The sequence below is a fragment of the Leptonychotes weddellii genome, chromosome 10, assembly GCF_054177405.1.
Source record: "Leptonychotes weddellii isolate Sample4059 chromosome 10, ASM5417740v2, whole genome shotgun sequence".
In the NCBI taxonomy this organism is placed as follows: Eukaryota; Metazoa; Chordata; class Mammalia; order Carnivora; family Phocidae; genus Leptonychotes; species Leptonychotes weddellii.
Genome location: NC_138378.1, coordinates 47,432,723 through 47,460,238, shown reverse-complemented (window position 1 = coordinate 47,460,238; position 27,516 = coordinate 47,432,723). Strand labels below are relative to the sequence as shown.

At 46.0% G+C, this 27,516-nt stretch overlaps 1 long non-coding RNA gene across 1 annotated transcript; it reads right to left on the bottom strand.

Annotated features, from left to right (window-relative positions):
- Positions 1-6,897: 6,897 nt before the first annotated feature.
- On the bottom strand, positions 6,898-27,044 carry LOC115938547 (uncharacterized). Its single transcript, XR_014148956.1, has 4 exons — positions 26,164-27,044; positions 23,980-24,073; positions 22,073-22,196; positions 6,898-6,985 (listed from the first exon to the last, which is right to left on the bottom strand). It is a non-coding gene; the product is annotated as an uncharacterized LOC115938547 (long non-coding RNA).
- Between the last annotated feature and the right edge of the window lie 472 nt (positions 27,045-27,516).

Below are 27,516 nucleotides of genomic sequence, written 5' to 3'. Positions count from 1 at the left end.
TTGCTGATGTTATTTACAAAGGTATTTACATTTACAAACGTGATCTGTACCACCAAAAATACTGAACCCAAGAAGGCATCACAGAGCCTTTTTCCCCACGCTCTTATCTTTGTCAATCAGATAAATACCAACAAAAATGACATCTTATTTAAACCAATGTTGCATTGACATTAACTATTTGCAAAGTTGAACACTCATAGTATCATGCTTACTGGCCTTTTGCATTCACTGCATTATTACTGGTCTGTATATTTCTCCCTTATTTATTTTGTTCTGTTCGGCTTCTCCTTCATTTTTTTACTCTTAGAGACATTAACCATTTGACTATAACAAAAAAATACTTTTCTGAGGTTAATTTTGTTTTATCTTTCAAGTTTTACTTACATTACTTTTCTAGTACAAAAGTTTTCCATTTTAGCTAATTTTATCAAATTTTAGCCAAGTTAATCAATCTTTTGCTTTCTATTGTCTATCAAGCTTAGAAGAAGCTTTCTACTACAAACTTACTAAGGTAGTCACCAATTTTTTTGATACTTCTATGCATTCTAATACATATAAATATTTTATTCCTCTGGAATTTATTTCAAAGGAATAGAAGGGGATCCAGCTTCAGGATTTCTACATGGTTGGTCTCAATGAGACATGTCCAACACCCTCTATGGACTAATCCATCTCCTCCCGACTGACCTGAAATGCCACCTTGATCATATGTTTCTGTCCCTTTCCTAGCTTCCAGTCTTTTCCATGACTTGCTTATTTCTGCACTAGCACCACATCCTTTAGCTAATATAGCCCCAGGACATATGTACTATGTTGTAGGGCAGGTCGTCGCTGAATACCCATCTTTTTCAGAATTGTCATAGCCTTTCTATCACATTTGTTCATCCAGCTGGACTTATAAATTATGTCATGAGAAAAAATCAACTATGTTGAAACTTCAGAATTTCCAAACACAGGATTATAATATTTAAAGCTGCCCCAAAATAGTATTTAGAACAGGAATCAGCAAATTTCTTTTTTCTGTAAAGGGCCAAATAGTGAATATTTTAGTCTTTGCAGGCTGTATAGTCTGTCATGACCACTCAACTCTGGCGTTAAAGTGCAAAAGTGGCCATAGATAGTATGTAAATCGAGGGATGTGGCTGAGCCCGTGAAAACTTCATTCCAAAAACAGGCAGAGATGCAGTGGAATATTACTCAGCCATAAAAAGGAACGAAGTATTGAAACATGCTACCGCATAGATGAATCCTGAAAACATTATGTGATGTGAAAGAAGCCAGACACAAAAGGTCACATATTTTATGATTCCATCTACATGAAATATCCAGAGTAGCTATCCATATGGACCGAAATCAAATTGGTTGTTGCCAGGGGCCAGAGGGAGGGGGAAATGGGGAGTAATTGACAGGTATGATGTGTTTTTCCAGGGAAATATAAAAGGTTTTGAACCTAGAGATAGGGAGCGATTGTACATCATTGTGAATTGGACCATTGAGTTTTACACTTTAAAATGGTTAATTTCATATTATGTGAATTTCACCCTAATTAAACAAAACACTATACACTAAGAAATGCCCTCTCCTAGGTCAGCATGTGGGTGTCTACAGGAGGGGAAGAAGGCCAGAGACAGGTAGATTCTCCTCCCGCTTGGTGCTAAGGGGATCCACTGCTAAGAAGTGCCTGCGAAGATGAGAGAGAACTCTCCAGCAGATTTGGGGGTGATTAAAGACACAAGGGTGAAAGGTAGCACGTCCTCAGCAGCAGCAAGGCTGAAGGGCAAGGGCCATATGGTTCATCACTAAAACTTACATCCAAATAGAATCTGAGCTCTGTTGCACGTTGGGATCACCTGGGATCTTTAAAAAATCCTGACGCCAGGCTCCCACCCCCAGAACTCTGACTTGATTGATATGAAGTGTGACCTAGGCATCAGGATTTTTAAAATGCGTCTGGACAATTCTAATGTGTGGTCACGTTAGGAAATCACTGGCCTACAGACAAAGTGATGGGCTCCCCTGATTTCTTCCTTGGGCTATGGGAGTAAGTCAGAAACCATACCAGACTTCACACTAGAATCCCCTGCAGGATAGTAAACATCACTGATGCCTGGTCCCATCCCCAGATTTTCTGATCTGGGGTATAACCTGGACACAAAGGTTTTTGAAAGCTTCCAAAAGGCAGCCACACCAGGTACCCTGCACTAAACACTCCTAAACATCTCTGAAAACAAGAATCCATTGGAACTCTTTTAAAAGATAGAGGAAAAGAGGGCGGGATGGAAGGATCGATTCCCACTGCCCACCCCACACCTGCTGACTCAGGGAAGTTCCCTGGCAACGGAGGAGCTCCACAAGGGCCCACATTGATTCTTAGCAGGAAAGTTACATGCCAAAAGCAAACATTTCCGTGTTTGTGCGCGCATGTGTCAGAGAAAGAGAGAGAAATAGGGGAAAGAGAGAGAGGGAGGTAGAGAGGGAAAGAGAACTTTCTTCTCTAAGCTCATACCTGAGAGAGCCTGGGGTTGCAGCAAGAGAAGCCTGAGGCATGATCTCTGGCCCCCAGAGAGGACTCTCCCTGGTACAGTAGAGTGAAAAGTCAAGCTCACATTAACCCACCTGCTGCAGATTCCAGAGGACCTTCACAAACATTATCTCCTGTGAACAATTAGGCTGGAAAGGCTCCTCCTACTTCAGAGCTCAGAGCATTTGATGGACTGCCATTCACTGCCCTAGTTAGTGGGCCAGCCAGAATGCTACCCACATACTTTGCCTCCCGGACCAGTGCTCCTTCCATAAAACGGTGAGGTTTGGAGCCACAGTCATGCTATGTGGAACACTGCACTCCCTCTAAATAATTTGCAGTGGTTGAAATGGACATCAAAGGGAAACCAACAAGAGGGAAAGAAAGCCCTAAGAGTATATGCTTGAGAGCTGTAGCCTCTGGGTGATGAGTCAGGAGCCAAACGTGGAGCAGAGGCACCTGCTTCTTCCCACCAGTGCCTCCCCTAGGTCTCCACCTTCCTCCCGCTCCCACAAAGCACAGTGCCCAGCGAGGCATTGGGCCCGTTTAGTCACAAGTCAAATGGGAGATGGGAAGGATGAGAGCTGAGCATAGGATCAGCAGTCCATGGCTTATCCTGCTCTCCGAATGCCCCCCAGCATTCATTTATTCAAACATCACAGAACCTGAGCCAGGCTGTGCGGGAGCCCCCAGTGCTGAGCAGATCAGACCCACCCCTGCGCCTCACTTAGCCTATTGTCTGAGGCCTTACTGTTCCAAGTTGCTACATCACCTGAGAGCTGTCAGAAAAGCGAGGTCTCAGCCCCCACCCCAGACCTCCTGAACTAGAGTCTCCATTCTAAACGTGATCCCAGGCCATATGATGCCCACTTCCATGAATGGGAGCCAGACCATGGATTTCAAAGAAATGCAGCATGGTCTCCCTTCCCTTGGCTTCCACAGGAGTCGGTACTGGAAAAAATAGCTCTTCAGCTGTTATATCTCCAAGGGATATTAGAGTCCACTTCATCTGACCCCCTCATTTTGCAAGTGACAAACTCAAAACCCAGGGAGGTAACATGACTTCTAAGGGAACAACTGAGGATTCCACTCTCAAGTCCCATGTGCCCATCGTAGGGCTGAAGAAAGCTAGGCAACAGTCTCTGTGGGAGGAAGGGTGAGAAAAATGAAGCAGGGAGGGTGGGGAGCTACCCCATGGCAGATGCTAAGGGATCCCTCAAAACTGTGAGGGGGCAGATCATTTCTGCCCATTTACAAGTCCGCTCTTTCAGACTTTCAACGTTGATCCAAATAAAGGAACATTGATCTCCTTCGGCTCCCCAGCATGAATGCGCTTTTATTTTAAGGGTGATGTTCTGGTCCATGAAACTTACCCGAGGCACAGGAAGATGGCCATCAGATACCCTCCAGTGGACCTCGATAGTGAACCCCCCCGAGTCTAAGACCCCCTCATAACGCCTGCAGCAAGGCCCTCAAGCCCTTTGGCTAGATTGCTGAAAACAAGCAATATGCTCTCTGTTAAGATGTGGGTAAATGACAGCACCCTACATGGAGATGTGCTTCCCAAACAAGCTTACCCACCAGAAGCCCCCCTTGACATCTAAGCAACTGAACAGAGATCATCGAGGAAGCTGACAGCTCTCTACTCCTCTTCTCTACTCACTGGAGGCATCTGGCCCTGGACCACTCTAAAACTCAAATCAACTTGAAAGACTGCCCCCCGCCCCAAGAACCAGCACATTTTGTCAAAAACCAGAGAGATGAAAAATGAACACACGTAGCCACCACACCTCAAGTATCAGAGCCCAGCCTTCTGAGTGAGGGAGCAGAAGACTGGCAAATCCGAGCCAGGAGCGTGTGATGGGCCTGTTGCTTCTTTTTCTTCCCAGCCCAGTGATAATCGATTTGAGAGAGCTGATAGAAAGAGACAAGAGTGAAAAGTGGGCATGACACATTTACCAGAAGGATTTTTCCTGGGCTTCTTAAGTATCGTGCCTTAAGTTCTTTCAATCATATTAGAAGTAGGAGGGAGCACCTGCTTCACGTACCCGACCACAGTTCTGATGTATGATTAGGTGGAGCACGCACTACCAGGAACAAAAAATATAGATATCATGGGAGAGAACGACTTGACAAGTTAACAAAAATTTTATATTGTTTCCAATTTAGAAAGAGAGAGACAGACGCCAAATCGCAGGAGGATAGAAAGACTTCTAGTTGAATTCTCAATAAAAAGCTCCCGAATGTGGTTTCTGACATCGGAATAGAAAAGTATTTTTAGGATGGATTTTTTTTTAACCCTTTTCCTGAAAGATGAGATTTTTGGAGTCACAACTTACTCCGCGCCTGCCAATCATGATGGCTTAAGTAGAAATAGTATTTGCTGGCTCCGTGAGCTGGTGTTTCCACGGCAGCAAATGGAGTTGAGGATTTGTGACTTGATCTAATGGCAGTGGCTTTTTCCAATAGACATGCACGGAATCATTGATCAGTGTGCCCTCTCCTTGTTTGCATTGGAACACCGTTCAATTTACACCAATTAAAGAATGCTTGGTTTGGGTATTGAAGAATAATTAAGGGATGCAAATCCCCAAGGGCTTCTAAAGATGACATCTGACCAGAATGTTGATTACGGCATGAAGACAGCATTGGTATTTGAATAGTTTGACTGATATACAAAATCATTACAACGTCTCTCCAGGAAGAGTGACATTAGGTCAATGTATGTACTTGCCTGGTCACCCTAAATAAATTTGACAAGCCTAATTTTAAGTAATTGCTCAGAGTTGAGTGGCCGCCTCTGTCCCCACAAGGACAGCTGTCTGGACCACATCTTGTAATTGAGATGTGTCTTTAAACTATACGTGTCAACCCAACATGCAAATGTGCTCTCCAAGAAGGCTAAGGGTTGGTGGGGCTCCAGTGAGTCATTTTCCAGTCAAGTTGCAACACGAAAACTTTACTGTAGTTATTAGTCAACTCATCGACGAATTCTACCTCATTCCCTATAGGGAAGATTCCGTTTCCTCTCTACATCCGACTCTAGAGTGCATCTAGAGACCATCTGAGAATGTGTTCCCTGGACCAGCAGCAGCAGTAGCTCCTGGCAACTGGTCGGTAATGCGCAGTCTTGGGCCCAACCCCAGGCCCGCTGAATCAGAGACCTTGGAGGTGGGGGCCTGTCCTTAATGCCCTAAAAAGATCCTGGTGATCTAAAGCCCACTCAGGTTTGAGAACCACCGATCAAACCCATTGATTCGCTTCATCCATGATGAAAGTTATGTAACTTGCCTAAGGACACACAGCTCAAATGACAGTGGAGGCTAGGGCGAATCATACTGTGTTCGACCCGTTTAATTCCTGACCTTTATCATTCAGTTGAAGTTTTGAAAATGGTTCGCTGCCCTCTGCTTTGTTCTTTCACGCAGCCCTCTGCTGACTCCTGAGAACGTATGCAGCATCTGTCCTGGCAGATGGCTGGTTCTCCTCCTTCTCCTGCACACCAAAGAGGGAGCTGCGTGGCCCCAGCCAGTAGGATGCAGCTATTGGACCTAGTTGTTAGGAGAAGCACCGTCTGAGCCAGAAATTTAATTGCCAGTGTGAGAGCCTAGAGAGGTACCCACCTCTGTCCACGGAGATCATGGATGAACGTGTAGAGACTGAGCCTCCAACACCCCACGTCCCTGAACCACCATGATGAGCAGAGCTCCCTGCTGACCCCCACTGGATGTGTGGTGGCAGCAACAAACTGATGTGTTAAGCCACTGATATTTGGGGGATGTTTGTTACTACTTTATAACCCAGCATATCACAGGACCCTTCAGGACTTCTGAGCAGCCCCCTTGCGCTTAAGAGTGAGAGATGTGTAGGACAGAGAAGAAGTAAAAAAGAAATATCTTCCCTATTTAGAATATAATTGAATATAATGATAAGTCCCAGAGAATACAAGGATGGGAACCAAATTTGAGTGACGACCCAAACAACGGATTTCAGCTGTAATTGTCTTTTTTATGAATCATCGTATCCTTTGCCATTTTATCCCAGTCTGCCCACCCTGGAGCGACAAGGAGCTTATTTACTTAGCTGCAAGCAAGTTAACCAAAGCAAAACTGAAAATGAAGGGCGGTTTTATTCGCAGGCTACCCAAGCTCCCATTCCCAGGGCCTCCCCGAGCAGCTCAGCCGCACAGCTCAAGTGCAAGCAAAAGGTTTTCCCAACATGGGCAGGCTCCCAGCAGACGGATAAATCCTACTCACGTCGCGGGCTCCCCTCCCTCCCCCACTCCCTGTGCTTTTCTTCCCAGACACCCTCACCACCCAGGTGAGCACCCCACCTGCTCCTTCCCCCCCCCACCCCGCCCTGCCCCCTTGCCTTTCTGCCTTGGTCCCTCCACAGCAGCGACGCCAAGCCTTTCAGCCACGTCGTCCCAGGGCTCCCAGTGCGGGGCAGGGGTAAAATGTGCCTCTGAATGGGGAGGAGTAGACAGGGTGGATTAATGGCAGTGGCAGAAGAGCAATACAGCCCGAGCAGAACAAAACGAGGGCGACCCGGACAAAACAAAGCACCACAATAGATCATTTCTGAAAAGTCATCCGGGCAGCTTTGAAACCCAGCGCTGTGTGTTTCAGGGCAGTTTCACATCCACGGGCTTTCAAGAGACATGAATGGAAGAGGAACAGTAACTCTTTTTCATACCCCTTTTCAGGGGTCTTGTTGGCACAGAAGGATTTACCATTCAATTCCCATACTTTTATGTGGGAAATTAGGAATTTGCCCCTTAAGAAGAAATTGCCTTTTAAACTCTCATAAATTGTGGCGACTTTATAGATTTACCAAAATTTCTTCCTCCTTCTCCTCCTTTCGCTTCTATTTCATTTTTTTAAAAAATGCTCATAAACACACACACGAACATTTCCCTCCTCCCCACCTTTCTCGAGACTGTTTTATTCAGAAAGGCTCCAACCAAAGAGATAGCTCCTCTCTCTGGCCCCATACGGCGCTTGGGGTTCGTTCTCAACTAGGTCTTCCTTTTACATTTCATCACAGACCCAACGGCTGTTCTGAATAAAAGGACCCATCCCGGAAAATACTAATCACTGTATATTTGCAAAGGTGGCGAGGGTTGGGCCAAGTTGGTGAAAAGGTCAGGAGCGAAATAAAATAAAATAAGACAGGCACTCATTCAGGCATTTACGGAGTAGCCACTGGTGTGACTAGCCCTTTTGAATCACAACAATCAAGTTTTCCTCGAGGAGAGCTCAAGAAAATGTCCCCAACGGGAACGGCCCCACCGCTACGTTCACAGTGGCCGGCACCGATCTGGCTCCTTTTCTCAGAAGCCCGCAGTGTTTGGCCACGTTAATCTCATTAACCTTCGCTATCAGTTTCAACGGGACAGAAACGAAGACTTGAGAACGTGGAGTCCCTGGCCTGAGACTCAGGCGGGGACAAGTCAAGCTTTGGCTCTGAGCCAGTACATTTGATCTGACTTCCCAGCCCTCTTCCAGGGGAGCTTTTTTTTTTTTTTTTTTTTTCTTGGAGCAGACGAAGAAAGCACCCGCAAGGAAGCCTTGCCATAGGAAATCCAGCCATGTTTGACCCCGCGTCCCTCTTCCCTCCTCCTGCCCCCAGGAGAGCCGGGTTCCAAGGCCGATTCCGGGAACAGCTGGACAGACAGTGGCCATTCTCCAGGGGCATTCAAGCGTACCCCAGTTCCCTCGGAGAATCCTTTGGGGTAAGAGATGGGCAGGGATGGGGGGCAGGGAAGAGAAAGAAAGGTTTTCCTCCCCAGCAGGTCTGTAAGGCGAGCCCGGAGCACACTAACCATTTCCTGATGTGCAGAAGCCAGAACTTGGACTTCTTTTCTTGTGAGATTTCTTAGATGCTCAAAAAAAGCCTCACCCAACAAAAGAGTGTCTCGCAATATACTTAATGGGTCTGTTTCAGACCCCGAGAGCACTTCTCTGTCCAAAAAAAAAGGATAAACAACAACGTCCTATTTCTGAAGACAGTTGTGAAAAACCTCGGAACTGTGCGGTATGTAAGTGTGTCAAATCCACACGCTGTACACCTGAACTTACACGGTGTTATATGTCAGTTCTATCTCCATAAGGCTGGGGAGAAATAAAACCTCAGAAAGAACACCCCAATAATGACGGCACTGACATCTGCAAGTCTGAGAACTGTTATTTCCTTCCTGAAGGAGCCTGCTTGTGAACAGTGATTTCAAAATGAGTCAGGATATTGCTCTTTAAGAGGCAAAATCTCACGCAGAAAAATCAACATGGGGAGGAAACGGTGATCTTAAATACAGCCCTCACTTGTTTAAGAAAAAACAGGTAGCTTTACTGGTCCGCGAAGCTTTATAAATTGAAATGTGCCCGTTTCCTTCTTCGCTGTCTCTAAACCAGGGGGAGAAATTCCAAAGGCCAGGGCACAGGAGCTTCCAAAAGTCCCACCACGGCAACAACCCCTACAACCCCCCAAAATGGCAATGCTCAGCGTCTCTGGGGAGATCCCCTTGTCAACAACCTTACCCACAACCCCAAACTACAAATGTTGACAAAGATGACAGCGCTTCTAAACTCTAAAAGGGCATTTCCCAACCTGCTGGGAACGGACAGCATATTGCTTACGAAACCCTCTTCCACCTTAATGAATCTCAAACGACTGACCTGTACTTATTTTTATTTTAAGGAGGCTCCATGCCCAACATGGGGCTTGAACTCACGACCCTGAGATCAAGAGTCATGTGATCTAAAGGCTGAGCCGGGCAGGCGCCCCTCTACTTATTTTTTTTTTTACCTGAATTCAAATATTATATGATCAGGGAAATTATTCTGAGATTTCTTTAGCATTCCCTACGCTGCATTTTTCATCTATGTGAATGCAATTTTTTTTTTAACCTACCTACATCTCCACCGCTAGGACCACTTTAGGCTGTGCCAACTGTAGGAATTCTTACCTTTTCACAGCCTTTTGTCTACAAAGCAGGAAAAAAATGATCTTAAACAGCAATCGAGTGCACTCTCTCTCCTCCCACACACACAAGACACTTCTTGTTAAAACCCTTCAGGAGCCACTGGAACACCAGCCCCCAGCCAAGCTGCCAAAAGGAACTTTCTCTCCACCCTCTTCCTTGTCTTCAGCTCCTTGTGCTCAAGTTCTTCCTTGTCTGGGGCCTTGGCACGTGCGCGCGTCCCCTCGCCCGCTCCCGTCCCCCCTTTCGGCACGCCTGGCTTCTTGTCTTCCTTTCGGGTTCGGCTGCAACACCACCTACCCGTGGAGGCTTCCCCTGACCGTGCTGTCCGGAGTGGCTTTCTTGCGCCCCATCATCTGTATCCCAAACCCGAGTGTATGTCCTTCACCCCAACATGTATTCCGATCTGTCCGTGTTTTAATTTTATGTCTGTCCGCTTGCTTTGTCTCTCTTCCCTGCTGGAATGGAGGCTCCAGCACGGGAGGAACATGATGCTTTTGTCACTTGAGCATTGCTGGTACAGAGCTGGGGCTCAGTGATATTTGGGGAAGGAGGGAAAGGAGGGAAAAAAGGAGGGAAGACAAGATATTGACTTGAAATCATTTCCCTGCTCTCCAGCCCAGAAATGTTCTGTATTATTCAGGGTGAAAACCTCAGTTCTGGGCGCCTGGGTGGCTCAGTTGGTTAAGCGACTGCCTTCGGCTCAGGTCATGATCCTGGAGACCCTGGATCGAGTCCCGCATCGGGCTCCCTGCTCGGCGGGGAGTCTGCTTCTCCCTCTGACCCTCCCCCCTCTCATGTGCTCTCTCTCTCATTCTCTCTCTCTCTCATTCTCTCTCTCTCAAATAAATAAATTAATTTAAAAAATTTAAAAAAAAAAAAAAAAGAAAACCTCAGTTCTTCTATTAAACAGACCCTGAAATACAGTGTTGCCTAGGATCGAATTGTTTTCTCTTTCACATTCAGGAGTTGGACAGTCGAGGCTGGTGGGGTGTTCTGTTTTACACAGTGACGAAGAGATACAGATTCTTCTCTCCCTTTGCCCCCTAGCCTGCAGGGCACTGAGCATCTGCTTGGCTTAATGGGGTTGCCAGCACACCCAAGTTCCAGCCCACAGGAAGGGAGAAAGAGAGGAAACCTAGGAAGAGCTAGTTCCAATGAAGACCAGAAACAGAAGTTGCACACATCACTTCTGCTCACATCTCATAGGCCCTACATAAATTAATCTTACGTCCAGAAAGGGAGGTTGGGAAGTAGAGTCTCCAGCTGAATGACTTCATGTCCAGGGAGAAAAGAAGGACAGATTTAGGGAAAACTAGCCATCGGCCATATGTTCTTCGACTCCTTTCTGAGTAGAAAACTTTCTGGGGCCTCTTCCCCAGGGCAGCAGAACCTGTGTGCAGACTGTCTTTGATTCAAGGAAGAAGACCTCCGTCCCGCCCGCCAGGATCCCCACTGCCACATGGGAGCTACAGGGGATCGCACGTCCCCCACGGTGGCAGTCACTGTAGCCACCTCAAGCGCTGAGACTCCAACATGCTCAATCCTTCCCTTCCTCTTTGGCTCCAAAGCTCAGCAAACGTCTAGATGGGTTTCTGTTTTCACACCTAAAATTTCCCATCCATTTCTTCACTGGCTGTGCAAGAAGATGCAAAACGCAATTGACCAGAGTGTTTGCTGCTCTAATTGGAAGCGAGGGAAATAAATAGGCAGACGTCTTCGGTGTCCCCGAGACAATCCTAGTGTAGCAGCTTCCTTCAGTGTGATCTTGAGCAAATTATTTAATATCCTTAAGTCTCATTTTGCTCATGTCCAAAATGGGAGCTACGATGCCTTGTCATGTGGTTATTATTAGAATTAGCTCATGAATGTGAAGATCTTAGTTCTTTTTAAGAAATACCAGGCACCTGGATATTCAATTTATTTTTCTTTCAGTTAGTGGCTTTTCTCTGCCTGATAAACCATCTCTCCTTCTCAACCTATACAAATTCCTCCAGCCTGTACCCCACGCCTACAGCCTTGTCTGTAACAGTCTAGGACACTTTGTCTCTCTCCTCTCAATTCCTGCATCACACTTGTTCACATCTTCTATTTAATGCCTTGTGCTATCCACTGATTGTTTCATAAGTATTTGTCTGTCTTGCTGGCTGGATCGCAAGCTCCCTGAAAGCAGGAGATCGCAATGTGCGTTCCCATAACCGGCAACATCTAACACACTGGGACTGCCTAACATCAGTCAAACAAACACCCAACAAACACTCCACTGAGTTACCGAAAGAAGGATACCAGCAGATTGAAGCTAGATCTCCAGGACCTTAGAAAAATAAATCAATTCAGCATATTAGTCCCAAATGTTGGTTGATTCGGGGTTTCTTTTTCAAGTAGTAAAAGCGTTCTGCTTCTGTGAACTGAATGACTGACTTACTATCCCTATGTGGAAGAAGCTGGAAGTGTTGCCGAAAATTTTATTGCACCCGAAACTTCTGGTAACTCAGGATGCTGCCTTCTGGGTGGTGTTTATTCTCTGCCACCAACACCTGAATTACTGAGATTGAAATCAATCCAGATTCTGTGTCTGGGGTTCCAGCATTTTGTGGACGGGCGCATGTGCCCGACAAAAATCTGGGGAATGCTTGGCCTTTCATTCCTCTGAGAATTATGCCATTTTCCAAGAAAAGCTAAATAGCTCATTCATGTTTCACCCTCTGTTCTTCCAGGCTGGTTTCCTGAGGATATTTTTTAGCCAGACTGGGGTGTGCGTGTGTGTGTGTGTGTGTGTGCGTGTGCGAGTATGCACATGTTTTAAATAGGGCTGCTGGAAACTGGGAGTTTTAAACGAAAACTTAATATTGAATGATTCTTGAGTGCATTATCAAATGAAGAATAGTATCCTTATTTCATCTATTTTAGACTAAAAAAAAAGGAACATATGAATGGTATTCAATCAGTGGCTTTTGTTGACGAATTCTCCCCGAGTATAACTTAAATCCACATGAAATCTCTCAGTACTGTTTCTGGGGGAAGCTAACTAATAAGTACCATCAGGTAACAAAGCTGTTATGGTTTTTTTCTCTCTGCATCACTTTTATCCAGAGAAGTGGGGTACTTCATATTTCAAGGGCTTTTTGCACAGGGCACCCTGATGTGGCCTTCACGCACACACTGAAGTCTCTGGGATGGGGTGGAGGGGTGTTACGAAGGAGCAAAGCTCCTTGACCGGACAGCATCCTTCAGGGGTTTCCAGCAGGAAGGTGATAAGTATATAAACCACCCACAAACGTGGGGCACGCTCCAGGCCCTCTGAATCCTTGGACCCTGTTTTCAAGAGGAGGAGACGCCATGAACCGTGGAGCACGGAGCCCAGATTCACTCCCCAAACCTGAGCAATAAGCTTCAATGCAGACAAGGAAAATACTTGGTTTGGCTTAAGTGGACAGTTCAGGCCAGTGTGAACTGGGCAGGCGAAAGGGTCCAAGAATCTATAAAAGTTCTTTAGAAAACAAAAAGGCATTGGTCAACAGAGGTGGCCTGGCAATGTATAAATGTGTTCCCCTCAAAGCTAAAGTTGAAGCCTCCTGAATACATCCAACATGTTTGTGGTACCTACAGATGAGAGTAAGATGAATTTTCCTAAGTCCTATACTTTGTGTTCTCTACGGTCAGCGTGAGCTTTTTTCATAATTCGAAAATTTAATTAAACTTCAACCTTTAAATATATATATGTTCTATATATTTATATATATTTCCTTCCTCAAAATGGTGCAGCCAGCAAAGTCTTCTAAGAGGACTCCTGAACCAGCTCTTTATCACAGAGGAATAAAAGTACATGGTGAGCACAGGGCAAAGAGTAGGGCTGTCAGGGCAGGAGGCAGGGCTGGGAAGGGTTTGAGGACCACATTTCAGGGACCTACACTTTCCTGTAGGCTATCGGCGGCTTGCTGGACCGGTCTAGGAATGAGCAGGTCTTTGGGGCCCCCTCACACTACAGGAGGTGCTGGGTCAGAGGGGAGCAATGCAACCTGAAGTCTGATGACACTTAGTCCAAAAATACACACGTGACAGCCAGCAATATAGCTGATGAATGGCACTGTTCCGTGGCATTGTCTTCTGACCTACTGTGGCAGTCGGGGTCCCGGTGAGAGACAGAGAGCTCATTCAAATGGGTGACTGGGGAGAGGTCAGCGAAGGATCTGTTTACAGAGGTGTCACGAGGGTTAAGAAAACCAAAACTGGTGTGCAGATACCCCCCTGGGCTTGAAGCAGCACTGGGGAAGGGGTGACTCCTACCGGATTGAAGAGCGATTGTGTCACCCTCGGGCCGGCAGGGGGGGCCCGACTGGTCATCAGTACCCTGACCTCGCTCTCCTGGGCCTCAGTTTCCAGCTCCTGACCCAGCCAGACCATGGTGGAGGCAAAAAAGCCACTGAGGCCGCATTCAGTGACCTCATTTCCCAGGACTCTCCACAGAGCGGGGTGTAAAAGGGGAAGGAGGGGGTCTAGAGGGGCAAATGGAAAATGTGCAGCCCACGTACTGTGTACTTGACTTTGAAATATTCATTTCCTATTATCCACCTTCCCCCACTAGAACGTAAGCTCCCAGAGGACAGGGATTTTAGCTCGTCTGTTCTCTGCCATATTCCCAAGTACCTGCACATGACAGACACTCGGAGAATATTTGTTGAATGGCTGAATAGAAGCAAAGAAGAAAAACCGTTTGCCCAGTACTGAACAGCAAGTGAGTAATAAGACAAACAGCATTTTATATAAGGTAAAAATAGTTCTTAACGGGGTGTTTCCCTACGGTAAACTGGTTCTTATTTTGGCCATTCTGCCCAAAGCAAAATATAGCCAACATACATAAGAAGGAAAATATGGTGGGGTAGAAGATTTGCTGAAAAGATTATATTTATGCTTTGCTTGGAGTGAAGAAAAGTTTTGGGAAGCAGACTGAAGAATTTTAAATTGCCTTAAAGAAATACAAGAAATACATCTTTCCCCTAACTTTCAGACCTGTGGTCTAGGAAAGAGGGGACAGTTGCCAGAATTCTTAAAGAAACTCTGTGTTAAATAGTGAAAAGATGTCAGGTTGTGGGTTTCTCTGCCACGGGAGGTTTTAGAGTCCAACATTGTCTGGATTTGATGACAGGTAATGACATTAACTAATTACAAAACTAATCACATTTGGAGCAGTGGAAGCTGAGATCATGATAAGCATAATCAAATCCCTGACTTCAGGGCTTCAGGAATCAGAGGATAAGTTTTCTCCCCTTGCAAAGCTTGACCAGATGCCTTTCGGAGTCTTTTGTCTGAAAATTTTGGAAGATCCCAATGAGAGTCAGAACCAGCATGCTGAATTGCAAAGCCCAGTGGCCGGACTGGCACTAAGCGAGGGCACTATAGGGATGCCGTGTGCGTCCCCACTGGCTGAAGACGAGCCTTGTCCGCCCCACGGTCAGGAGCTCCATGAAGGTAAGTGCCTGGGCCTTGACCCCCTATCTCTTCCCCTAAGAGCCTAAAGACCTGCATCCCCCTCACCAGTTGGGTCATCTTAGACAAATTCTAATCCACTGGAGTCTCAGTGTCTTCCTCCGCAAAGTAGAGATTAAAATACCAGTCGAATTTGCCTCCGCAAATTGGTGTGAGAATCCAGCAAAAGAGTTTACTCTGCGGATTATAAGCTGTTTTAAATATAACAAGTATGGCCAGCATTAAGCCAAATTACAGGCCTGTATCCCTATAATATGAATGCCTCAATCACCAGAAAAGTGGAGAATCTTTAAAATAAAGGAGCTGACCCCTTTCTGGTGGCAGGAAGTCCTCCACCCCGCTCTCTCTCTCTCTCTCTCCCCCCTCTTGCTCTCTCTGGCCCCTTGGGAGGAAAGGGAAGAGGCCGGCCTCCTTCAAAGCATTTCCAGCCTTCTAAGGAGACAACAGAGCAGCGGCCCTGGTCATTCTTCTCATCTGGTAACATTCCTTAAGCCCCAGTGTAAAACTTGAAAGGAAATGAAATCCTAAATGCAAACACTATCTTTCAGTCTCTTGGAAAATTATCTACCTCTACTTTCGCTCTCCTCCCAATTCACTCACCCTCAATTAAAGCCGTCCTTTGAGTTAAACCTCACTTTTCAGAAACCAAGCCATCACTTAAGAAAGAGGAAAACATTAAGAGATCCAGATTTCAATTAACTTTGCCATTGATTTTTGCGTAATTCTGGGGGAGGCATTATTCTTTTGGTAAAGTGGGGGCAAAGAACTCAGAGATTAATGGAGGTTCTGATGACGTCAGCGAGCGAGGACTAAAATACGGGCAGTCCTGATCCCCAGGCCCTGCTGAACAGCACAAATACTCGGAAAATGACCCAGAAGCAAGACCTGCCAAACTGCCCATGACAATGGAGACTCTGCATCTCCAGTAAAAAGCCTTTGGTAAACAGCATTTCCTTGTACGTTTTCATTTTAATGTAATTTATATGTTTGGTGTTCACACAGTGGTGCAATTTTTCTAACCGATCAATAAAACAGGATCTAACCTGGCTTTTTTCAAAGCCGCAACTGTTCTGTAATTGTGGAATTCACACCCATTGTAAGAGGGGACCACTGGGTTAGCACTGCTCACTCACGGGCACACGCGTGTGCACGCGCTACATAACTACAGTAGAAGAAACCACTGATACAGATATAATTTGTAATGTGTTGTGTCGCGGAATGTCTATCAGAGGAAAAAAGTCGGTGAAAATAGATTTAAAACAACAGGCAGTTTAATCAGGTAAGTACACAGCATTCATCTCTGTCCTCTAGAAATATGATTTCAGCATAATGAATGAAGGGAAGGAGCTCATTGGAATACAGCCTTTCTGAGCAACAGAGTGAAACCAACTATCATGGAGAACCCTGTCCCGGGGGGCATTGGGGGCATGGGGTTGCTATGATAAGGAGCAACGGATCATCATCATCCAAAATAAGGAAACTATTAGAATTCGAGCAAAGGAAATAAGGTGTAACCATAATTGATGCAATTAGGAATTTTATTTCTAAAGGCTTATTCCAACTCTACTCGACTTTCTGATGGGGAGTTCAGCGCTGCCATAGAACTCAGCAATCTTTGGAAGCCCCTACAGGGGTGGAGAAGAAGATTCCCTTCAGTGATAAAGAAACCACTTTTCCTGGGGCGCCTGGGTGGCTCAGTCAGTTCAGCATCTGACTCCTGATTTCGGCTCAGGTCATGATCTCAGGGTCGTGAGATCGAGTCCCTTGACAGGTTCCCCGCTGAATGGGGAGTCAGCTTGGGGTTCTCTCTCTCCCTCTCCCTTTGCCCCTCCTGCTCTCTCTCTCTCTAAAAAAAAAGAAAGAAAGAAAAGAAAAAGAAAAAGAAATCACCTTTCCAGGAAGTACAAGGGAGTGAACTGAAGCAAACACCCTCCTCTCAAACAAAAAGCCAAAAAAGTAATGCTATTCAGTAGCCACCTAGGCAGAGCTATAAACATGGACTTGTTGCTCGCTGCTCTTGTCGGAAGGAAAGCATCAGATTTGCGTCTGCTGACGCAGCTCTTTCCTAGTGATGCCGAGTGCCCCTGTCGCCTGGGGACCGATGGGGCCTTGGGGGAGGAGGCTGAGCGCCGGGCGTGGCAGACGGCAAGCCGCTGCTTGGGCACACACTGACTGTGTGCTAAGCACCAGCCCCGATCCCAGGGCTGTACCCTTCCCCCAGCCCAGTGAGGCAGTCCCATCATCCAGCGCATTCTACAGATGATGCAGAGATACACGAAGTGACTCGCCCAAGGTCACACGGTGCAGAAGCCCTCAAAGCCAGACAGCCAGCTCTGAGAATACCGAGGAACCACAGTGCTGCTGCGCAAATGAGCTGCATTTAATTGAATGGAAAGTTGGAAAAGTGGCAGCCTTGAAAGGAGGCAGGAAATGATTTGACTTCATTATAATCATCTCCAGAATCAAAACCGATTTGCTGAATTGTCCCCCCTCCACCTCGCAGTGCTGGGCAGCATTTCCATGAGGACAGAGAGACAAACATCTCTCTGCACACCCTCCCTGAGTCCACCTGCCGGGCACTGAGAAGCACCTCAGGGATTGCGAGAGAGAACAAGGGCTCCATCCCAGAGGTCAGCTCGAGACCCCAGAAACTGAACCCCAGCAGCCCTGCCCCATCGCTCAGCCCGGCCCTAGACTGGGCCCCCATGCAGGAGTGGAGGCAGGCCGACTCCAGGGTTCACCCAGCGTGACTCATCCATTTCAACCTGGCAAAGAGTGCTTCTGTGGGTTCTACCTGTCCTAACACGGAGCTGGTGCTCAGCTCGGTCCACAACTCAGGCATTAAAAAGGTAAGTTTTAATAACTTAATGTCATGTCTATTTTGAAGCCACATTCTTTCCGGGTGGCAGAAACTCGGTCGTGGGGTCTCCACCTTTGCCTCACCCGTGGCCACGGTCTCGGGATTCTTCGGTTCTAAGACATGGTAGGGGAGCGGCCGGCAAGCTTTGATGCCAGGCGTCTGTGCAGACAGCCTCTGATATGTCACTCAGTCCCCCTACCTGGTCCTCACACATCTTGGGCCCAAGCCACCCTGGACACCCTTGGGGTCCACTCTTTCAGCCCCTTTCAGGTGTCAAGAGACCAAGGATAGATCTCCTCCTCCTGGCCCCCTCCCCCACCATCATGAGTGTGAAACGTCCGCACAGACTTGTTCTCTCCACTCTTTGGCAGGGCCCTAAGTGTTTCTGTTCCCCCACGGCTATAAGAAAACAGAACAATATCCTGGGTAAGCCTAACATCTGGAAGGACATCACAGAAACCCAACAACAGAGGCTTGGCCAAATAGAAATTTATTGTGAGACACAACCAAAAAATCAGGCACAGTGCTCAGAGGTGCAGTCAAGCAACCGGGCAGGCTCTTCCTAGCCTCCAGCCAGGCCCCTGTTTACCAATGACAGCTGCCCCATGGGCATCCCACACCAGGTGAGCAGGACAACGCCGGCCAGGAAAGAAAGGGTCTGTGTTTCACACTCAGCACTGGGGGCATCTGCCCATTCCAATCTGTAGGGTGGTGGGAAGGTGAGCTTTGGGTGTCTAGCCTCCATCACAGGAAAGAGCCAGTTAGGAGAGGCTTGAGGAGGCCAACCTAAAGAATCCGCCACGACCAGGGGAAGCCTTTTTTTCATGGTCACTTCCCTTCCCCAAAAACAAGTGGGCACTGGCCTAGTTGCTTGGATGAGGTAAAAGTGAAAAGAAAAATACTAGAGGTAAAAGGTTGGCTAACGCTTCATAAACTATTATCCCACCTCATGGGGTCAAGAGCACCTTGGTCTGGGTAGATGCCCAGAGGAAGTTCAAATGCTACTGAGATCTACAGGATCAGATTGAGTCACCGAGACATTTGAGGCCCTCGCTCAAACCCCTGCACTCCCAGTCTGCGTGACCTAAGCCAAGGGCTTCTGTTCTTCCATCTCTACCCTGGCTTGTGCAAGAGACCCAGAAGGCGCTTAGTGAATGGATATTGAGCCAAAGAAAGTCCCAAGTTTGTGAACTGTGGAGGCTCGGCCAGAATGTAGCAGGGACGTTTCCTAACATGTACGACACCAGAAGACCCAGTCACTGAGGGAGAACCTACAGAGGCCGAGCCTTTTAATGCCAACGGTGCTCCCCAGCTCCTTGGGTGGCCTGGAAGGATCAGCTCAAGGCTCAGTGCATCTGCAGAGGTCCAAGGACCCGCCCTCCCCTCGAGTACAGCTTCAAAATCATTTTGACCACCATAAAGAAAGGCTGGCCCACCTGAGGCTCAACTGTAGGTCTGCTACGCTACAACTTCAGGAAAGTTCCTTTGAACTGAGCCTTGTCTATCAGTAAAACGAACACTGTACTATCTACCTTGCAGGGTTCTTGTGAAGATGGCAGGTAATGGATGTAAAAGCACCTGTCCTCTGGCCTTCTTAGCCCATGGTAATAGCTCTTCTTGCAGAAGATCCTGGGGTCTTAGATGGGACCAGGAGTAGAACTCTGCGTGCTCAACCTGGGTAGATCTCCTCCAGGCCAGGAGGTGCTCCAGAATTGGGTTTGGTTGGTTGGTTGTTCTGAGCAGGAAAGATGGTGATAGGGCAGGATGGCTGAAAATACACCCCCAATCTCACGTGGCCAATTGGTACTGGCCTATAGGAACCCTCGACTGACCTCAATTCTGCATAAAACTGTGGATATTTATGTGCCATGACGTGGGGTGGCATTTTGATCTCTACCATACAGTAACACCATTTGCAAACTGATTCAGTCTTTGGAGCTCTGGGGGGCACTTTTAGCACTAACATATGCTCCTACATAGTCATCCGTACACAAGTGTGAGAGGCACTGTAACCAAAATTATGCTTAGTACAACTAAAAGTGATGTGCTTGGCAAAAAATAAAACAAAAACAATCTCTGGCTACATTAAGTGACATAAGAACCAAGGAGGAAAGACCCCTGTGTGTTTGAGGAGACCATACCTGAAGTCACAGTGTATTCTGTGAGCTTCCCTATGGGGAGACAAACTGCAGCATGTCCAGAGGAGGGACAGGGACGGCCACCAGCCACAAAGAGAAAACTCCTCCACTAGGGCCAGAGTTGAAGAAACGGGGCATCCTCTGCTTGGTAGAGGGAAAAAAGGATAAAAACTGTCTTCAGATATTTGGAGAGAGCTTTCATGTGCAAGAATGAGTTTTAGGTTATGTGCCTCAGGAAGTAAAACTAGAGCCACTCGTGGAGTCATCCATGAAGGCGGGTTTTGACTCAACTGAAGGAAAGGATTTCAGTCACCGAATCTGAAGATGAGACGGGCAACCCTGAGCAACAGTGAGTTCCAGAAGCTCATGCTATTCAAGATTGGAGAATGAGTGCCTGCTGAGGAGATCATACCAGACCTGCCTCATGGGGCTGTGGTGAGAACCAAGGAGATCATTGTTTCCAACCCCCTTATATGCCACCTCTCAGTCAGTGACTTGGCCACACAGCTCTGGACTCTCCACTGCTTGCTTCACCCAACTTCCAGGCCACAGACTTCAGTATGCACAACCCAATGGAGCCCCTTCTCATGTCTGCTTGGCTGGCCTCTGCCCTCCTTTCCTGGAGCTTCCCCTGAAGCATGAGATACTCCAGAGAAATTCTGCACCCAACCACACTCAACCCAGAGGTAAGAGGGGGACATAACGGGCAGTTAATGTTCCATGAGGAAAACCGTTCACCAATCAGTGGTTGGAAGTAGCAAATAAATTCTTTTGCTGTCCTTCCTCTATTAGTCTCCCCTGAGACCTCACAGCTTCTGCTCTGGGAGGATGGTCCCTGCATTCGTTTCCCATGGCTGCTATACCAAATTACCACAAACATGGTGGCTTGAAGCAACAGGGATATACGACTGCAGAAGTCTGCAGTCAGTATGGCGGAGACGCCGGCAGGGGCTGTGAGGCCTCCAGAGGCTCCAGGGGAGGGTCCCGTCCTCACCTCTTCCAGCTTCCGGTGACTGCCCACATTCCTTGGCTTGTGACCCCATCACTCCAAGCCCCACCTCCACAGTCACCCTGCCCCCTCTTCTGTCATTTGTACTTCTGCCTGTGCCTCCATCTTCTAAAGACATCTGCAATTGGATTTCGGACCTACCCAGATAATCCAAGGCAATCCCTCCATCCCAAGATCCTTAATCACATCTGCAAAGTCTTTGGCACAGAGGTAACATCCCCAGGTTCTAGGAATCAGGATGCGGACACTTCTTTGGAGGGCCGCTATCTAGCCTACCACTATCCCAAGGATGGAGCAGTCGGTTATGCTTCACGCCAAGTTGGGGCCACATCAATAACACACCGCTGTATTTGCTCCTTTCATCTCAGCCTGACCACCATTCTCCCCAACCATCCCACTCTGGGACTGAACTCTTCGCGAGAGAGATAGCACATGGGTTTTCTTCCAGTTCTCCTTTCTGGGGAAGCCAAAGTAATACCTGTAAGCCCTGGAGAACACTGCCCACAGTAATGGCAGGAATGGTGGCTGGAGTAATGCAATAACAGTTCCCACAGTTTGCAAGATTTCCCTTGTTTTCCCAGAGCATTCTCTAATCATTTAAAAATAGGCTCTACTCTGAGGAAAGGGAGGTCATCTATTTCAGTGAAATTTTACACTGTGTTCAAAGACTTATTTCCCCTCTACAAAACATTTCCTGCATGGTGACCAGGTTTCAGGAGAATACCTGCTAAAAGATTAGAATTAGAAAAGGAAGAGTTTTCCCACAGCAAACGGAAGAAGATTCGCTCAATTACAGGGAAGTTAAATAAATTAGTTAATGCTTACAAATTTCTTACAGATGAGAAGTGTTATCTGTATCACTGCTAAGACCTGCTATGAATATGCTTTCTCTGTGCTGAACCAAATTACATTTCTTAAAACAGCAGCGTCCTGGGTCCTGGGAATATCCCAGAAGTAACATGGCTTCATTAATGAATTGCAGCATCAGATAGCACCACCTCCAAATTCAGTTGGCAGGGCTGTGAGTGACTTATGGAAAGGGAGAGAGAGGAGAATAAGGCAGAATTTTCTACTGTACCTCTCAGAGGTCTTTGCAGGTGACAGTTCACCAATGGAAGATTCTGGAAGGTTTGCTTTTTTATGAGGCAACTTCACCGGCACCTTTGCTTCAGAAAATTACAGGCTTAGGCTCACAGACAAACCTGAAAAAAAACAAATAGCCAACAACACTGAATATGAAGAAAATATTGGCAAACTTCCCTGTTAAAACAGTGAGGGTCAAAAACAGAAACTTTCAAGAATTTCACTTCTCCTACCATGACAAGGCAAATTTAATATTTTGGTGGAAGCTGTTTCCTCCAGGCATTTGATAATCATCATTTCAAAACTTACAAGACACATCATGGAATGAATACAATCTGAATGAAAGCTGTATTTAACAGTGTGGTAAAATAAGTCCACATCTGGCATGTTTAATTTATGTCATTTAATTGGACTATTCATATTGGAAAATTCCTCTGATATGGATTCCCTTGGACTTTATATACAAAATCCTAACTTGCAAATCCTCCAAACCTAGATTTCTCCCTCCCTTAGTTGCTGGTACAATCTGCTATCAACACTTCAGCATCCCTCTTTCTCTTTGCTTTCATGGTATGTACACACACACACATAAACAGTACACACACACACACACATACACACTACATAAAACAACATGTCAGGCAACCCTGCTGGATGACAGGATCGCTCTCCCTTTCTCATTCCATCTACTTTCTTGTTCTCCGTATCACAAATACGGGCCAACTCCTTGGGCAGGACGGGGGAACTCAAGAGAAGAATCTATATCCTTCTGGAGGATTCTAGCCACAGGGGTCCAAGAACAAAATTATTCTAAGAGTCTTCCAACTCTTTTTAGATAGTCCTCACTCTCCCTGAAACATCCAGCTCCTTTTCCATTCATAGCAGGCTCTTAAAGAATGCTCAGTAGTGAATGAATGAATGAAGAAATGAACAAAAGAACTGAGCATTTCTGAAACCAGGGAAAGAAGCATGGTGGAAAGAAGCCCATGGTATACTAGAAAGAATGGTGACCTAAAGCAAGAGAGCTAGCATCTAGCTCCTCTGCTGACTGACTACTTGATCTTGGTAGGCTGTCTCATTTCTTCACATGCCAAAGAGAAACAACACTTATCCTGATGTTTTTGTATGTCACCAATACAGCATCTTATGGTTTAGGGAACACTTGGGACTCACATTCTCTCACTTGACCCATCCAACTACCAACTGGTGGCAAAGGGTGCCCATCTTTTGGCCGGGAAGCAGACGTCCATAATGTTGACCATAAGGTCTTGAAATAGTAAATCAAGGTGCACGCCACGTCAGAAGTCTCAGCACCTTCTCCAAGTAGTAGAGTAATCCTGTTGTCCAACAGGAAGAGCCCAGCCACGATCAGTGACTTGCCACTGAGACAGTAATGGCAGAGCCTCTTTTCTCAAACCATGACGTCCTGCCCCAAATCCGCCTCACTTCCTGCTGTTTATACACCAGTACCGAATACCCATAACCTACGCACATTACGAAAGGCCCTCAGCATCTCATCAAATGAGGGCCGCCATCGAAATTCCTATAAATACTTTCTCGGCAGGGAGTAGTGAGTTCACAGGTACTCAGCGAATTGGATAAACAATATCAAGAGTCAGCACACTTTTTCTGTAAAGAACCAGACAGTAAATCTTTTAGGTCGCTACTGCTCTACATCGTAGCGCAAAAGCAGTGGCAAACAACCCATCCATTAATGGATGTGGCTGTGTTCCAATAAATCTTTATTTACAAAAACCAGCAATAGGTCAGACTTAGCCTGCAGGCCTGTGTTTGCCAAACTCTTGAGCTGCATCCACTTCCAGAAGCATCTTGATGTCAAAAACATTACTTTACAACTTCCTTTTAGAATCAGGGTCCTGACAACTCTTGAGGAACACATACATCCAGGCACCTTTGTCCCTCTTCTTCCAGTGTCCTCTGATAAACGCCAACTGGCAGAGAAACATGGAGCATTTATCCTTCAATTGCAGTTATTCTGAAAGACAAAGCAGGGGCAGAGATTAAAACCAGCCCCCCAGTCTTCGTGCCATATCCAGCATATCAAGTGCCCCTCTTCAAATTGTAGTGAGTTCACTGTCTACCTGATGGAGAAAATAGAACCATTCTTTCACTTAATAGTCTTTTAGTAAGGGTATGGGGCGGGGGGCAGGTTTACTAAAGGCCCTTATAAAATGCTGGCTGAAAGGAATAATGCTCCTTGGCACCACAGAATCTTTTTCATGTGAAGCTACATGATCACTTTTCATTTTGTTTCTCAAGCACCCCATGGCACCCATCCATGTATTAGGCTAATAACTGCATGAATCTAGTTAAAAGGAACCAAGCAATTATTTTAATTAGAAGAGAACAAAAGTAACACTCCTGGATTCTGTCTTAAGGGGCAAGAAGGAAGTAGTCAGGGTTCAAAAAGATCCCACAAAATATTTTTTGTGAAAGGAAAAATAATTAAGGCCAAATTTAGAATGTACTTGCAATAGATGGGCCAAATAAAATGAATGGCACCACTGTGCAACTAAAACCCATTCATATATAAGAGCCCCAGAAAGTCCATTTTTATGTGATACCATTTTGAGGGTATAGCCAATTTTACAAAGTGAAAGTGAATGTCTAGTAGAGACCTTAATGATCCTTGTGAATCTCTTACACAATTTCTTATAGAGTTTCTGTGTAAACTCTTTTATTAATAAGAGAAAAGAGGAAGGATATTGGTCAAATTACCTTTTAAGTAGGATTATTTTTCCTCATTTAAATTCTTGGACTAAAGTTGTTTCTCTGGAAAAAATCTATCTTTATAGAAAATCCTTGTCACTAATCCATTCTACAAAAAAATGAATCCCATCCTAAGGGTGTTAATCATTTGAACTGAATGCAGTCGTTCAGGAAGAGATGGCTATCTGCAGATTTTCCATAGTCTTCGCCTCCCTGTGTCCCTTCTGCTCATTGGGCCATTGCGTTCCACCTCGGGCTTCCAAAAAAAAGATGAAATGAATCCCAAACTAGTCAACTAGTAAGTGTTGCCCCTTCTGTTTAAGTCTATCCTTGTTTATTGAGCACCTGTTACCCTCCAGCACAGAGCAAGTTATAGATGGAGGAATGATTCAGATCTGAACCCAGCCTTCAAGAGGTTCACAGTCTAATCAGAGACAGAGGCATGGATGAAAAAGGAGACCGTGCCGCCCCAGCTGGGTGGGATCGAGGTTCTCTGGCCTGAGTTGATTGTGAAAGAATGGATGTCCCAGGAGAAAGACATGGATAGTCCATCCGCAGGAGAAAGATCAGCACACACAAAAGCTGGGCCACAAAGAACCCCAGGGGAAACACTGGGAACTGCAAGCAGGTAGAGCTGCTGGAGTGTGAGGCAAAGACCCAAGAGGAACAAGAGAGGTGCTGGAGAGGTAAACAAGAGCCAGGTCTTGGGAGAATTTGTGTGCCGTGTTCATGAGCCGGGACTGCCTCTCGTGCAGCAATGGAGAGCCCCCAGGCAGTTTCCAACAAGGACTGACATGGCCAGCTGCCCATTTTAGAGTGAGCACTTGGATGGCTGGGAAGGGGACAAAATGGACACTAGGTGTCCCACAAATTCCATAGCCCAAACAAGAGGTGATAAGGCCTTGAACTTGGACAGTAGCAAGTAGGAATGGAGAGATGGGGTAAGGTATGAGATAAACAGTATTGAAGGGGATTAAAGTTAAAAAAAAAACAACAACAACAAAAAAAAAAAACCTTTGTGGAACAGTCACTGAAGAGTCAAAAGTGGATGAAATTGGCTTTGAAGTTTCTCAGTGGGGGAGCAGGTGTTTTATCTGAATGCTTGTCATAGGTCCCAAAAGCTTCTCATCTTACAGGTCCTCCTTTAAACCCAGGATGAGCCTTGATCATGGGTCCCAGGATTGAGATGCAATAACAAATTTCAGCCTTGGGCACATGAGCAGATTGCAAGTCCCGGAAGATAGTGTAACTTCCATTTTCATCCCCAAGCAACTCACACAAAAGCAGTCTCCTGCCACAAGTCTATGTTAAAATATACAGAAACCTGGAATGAAAGAAATTGTGACAAATACTTACTGTGCTGGTTACTCTTATGTGTCAACTTTACTGGGCTAAGGGATGCCCAGACCACTGTAAAACATTACTTCTGGATGGTCTGTGAGGGTATTTCTGGAAGAGATTTGCATTTGAATCAGTAGATGAGTAAAGAAGATCACCTTCACCAATGCATTGGGCATCATCCAATCCATCGAGGTCCTGAATAGAACAGAAAGGCAGAGGAAGGGTAAGTTTTCTCTCTGACTCAGTTGGGACATCCATCTTCTCCTGCCCTCAGGCATCAGAGCTTATGGGTCTTGGGCCTTCAGAATCCAATTAGAATTTACGTAATTCCTCCCCACGTGGACCCCTGTGACTCTCAGTTCTTCAGACTTGAGGTGAGTTACATGACCCGTTTTCCTGGGTCTCCAGCTTGCAGACAGCACATTGTAGGACTTCTGGCCTCCATAATTGTGCTAGTCAATTCCTATAATAAATAAATAAATACACACACATACACACATACACACATTTGGTTCTGCTTCTCTGGAGAACTTTTACTAATAATATACTCAGGACAAACTACATATATTTTAAGTAACTATATTAGATTAGACTTATTTATGTTTTAATTTTTTAAAGAATGTACAGAGGACACCTCTCCAACTCATTTTATGAGCTGGCTAAACCTTGATAACTCATCTGGCAAGGACATTACACTCAAGGAAAACTACAGGTAAGTTTCATGCATACACATTGTTGTAAAAATTATCAAAACATGCTGCAATACTTCAAATAAATAATACATCATAACCAAGTTGGGTTTAGTCCAGAAATGGAAGATTAGTTTAACATTCAAAAACCTGGTGTGCCTGGGTGGCTCAGTCAGTTAAGCATCTATCTTGAGCTCGGGTCATGATCCCAGGGTCCTGGAATTGAGCCCCGCATCAGGCTCCCTGTTCATCGAGGAATCCTCTTCCCCCTCTCCTCCCTGCTTGTGCTCTCTCTCTCTCTAATAAATAAATAAAATCTTTTTTTTTTAAAGATTTTATTTATTTATTTGAGACAGAGAGAATGAGAGACAGAGAGCATGAGAGGGAGGAGGGTCAGAGGGAGAAGCAGACTCCCCGCCGAGCAGGGAGCCCGATGCGGGACTCGATCCCGGGACTCCAGGATCATGACCTGAGCTGAAGGCAGTCGCTTAACCAACTGAGCCACCCAGGCGCCCTAAATAAATAAAACCTTAAAAAAAAATTCAAAAACCTATTAAATAACTCACCATACTAACAGAATAAAGTAGGGAGGTGTCATATGATCATTCTATAAGTAAGTGAGTACTTAGTTTATGACAACGTATCATGTCAGAGCACTGGGGAAAGAAGTCTTTTTCAT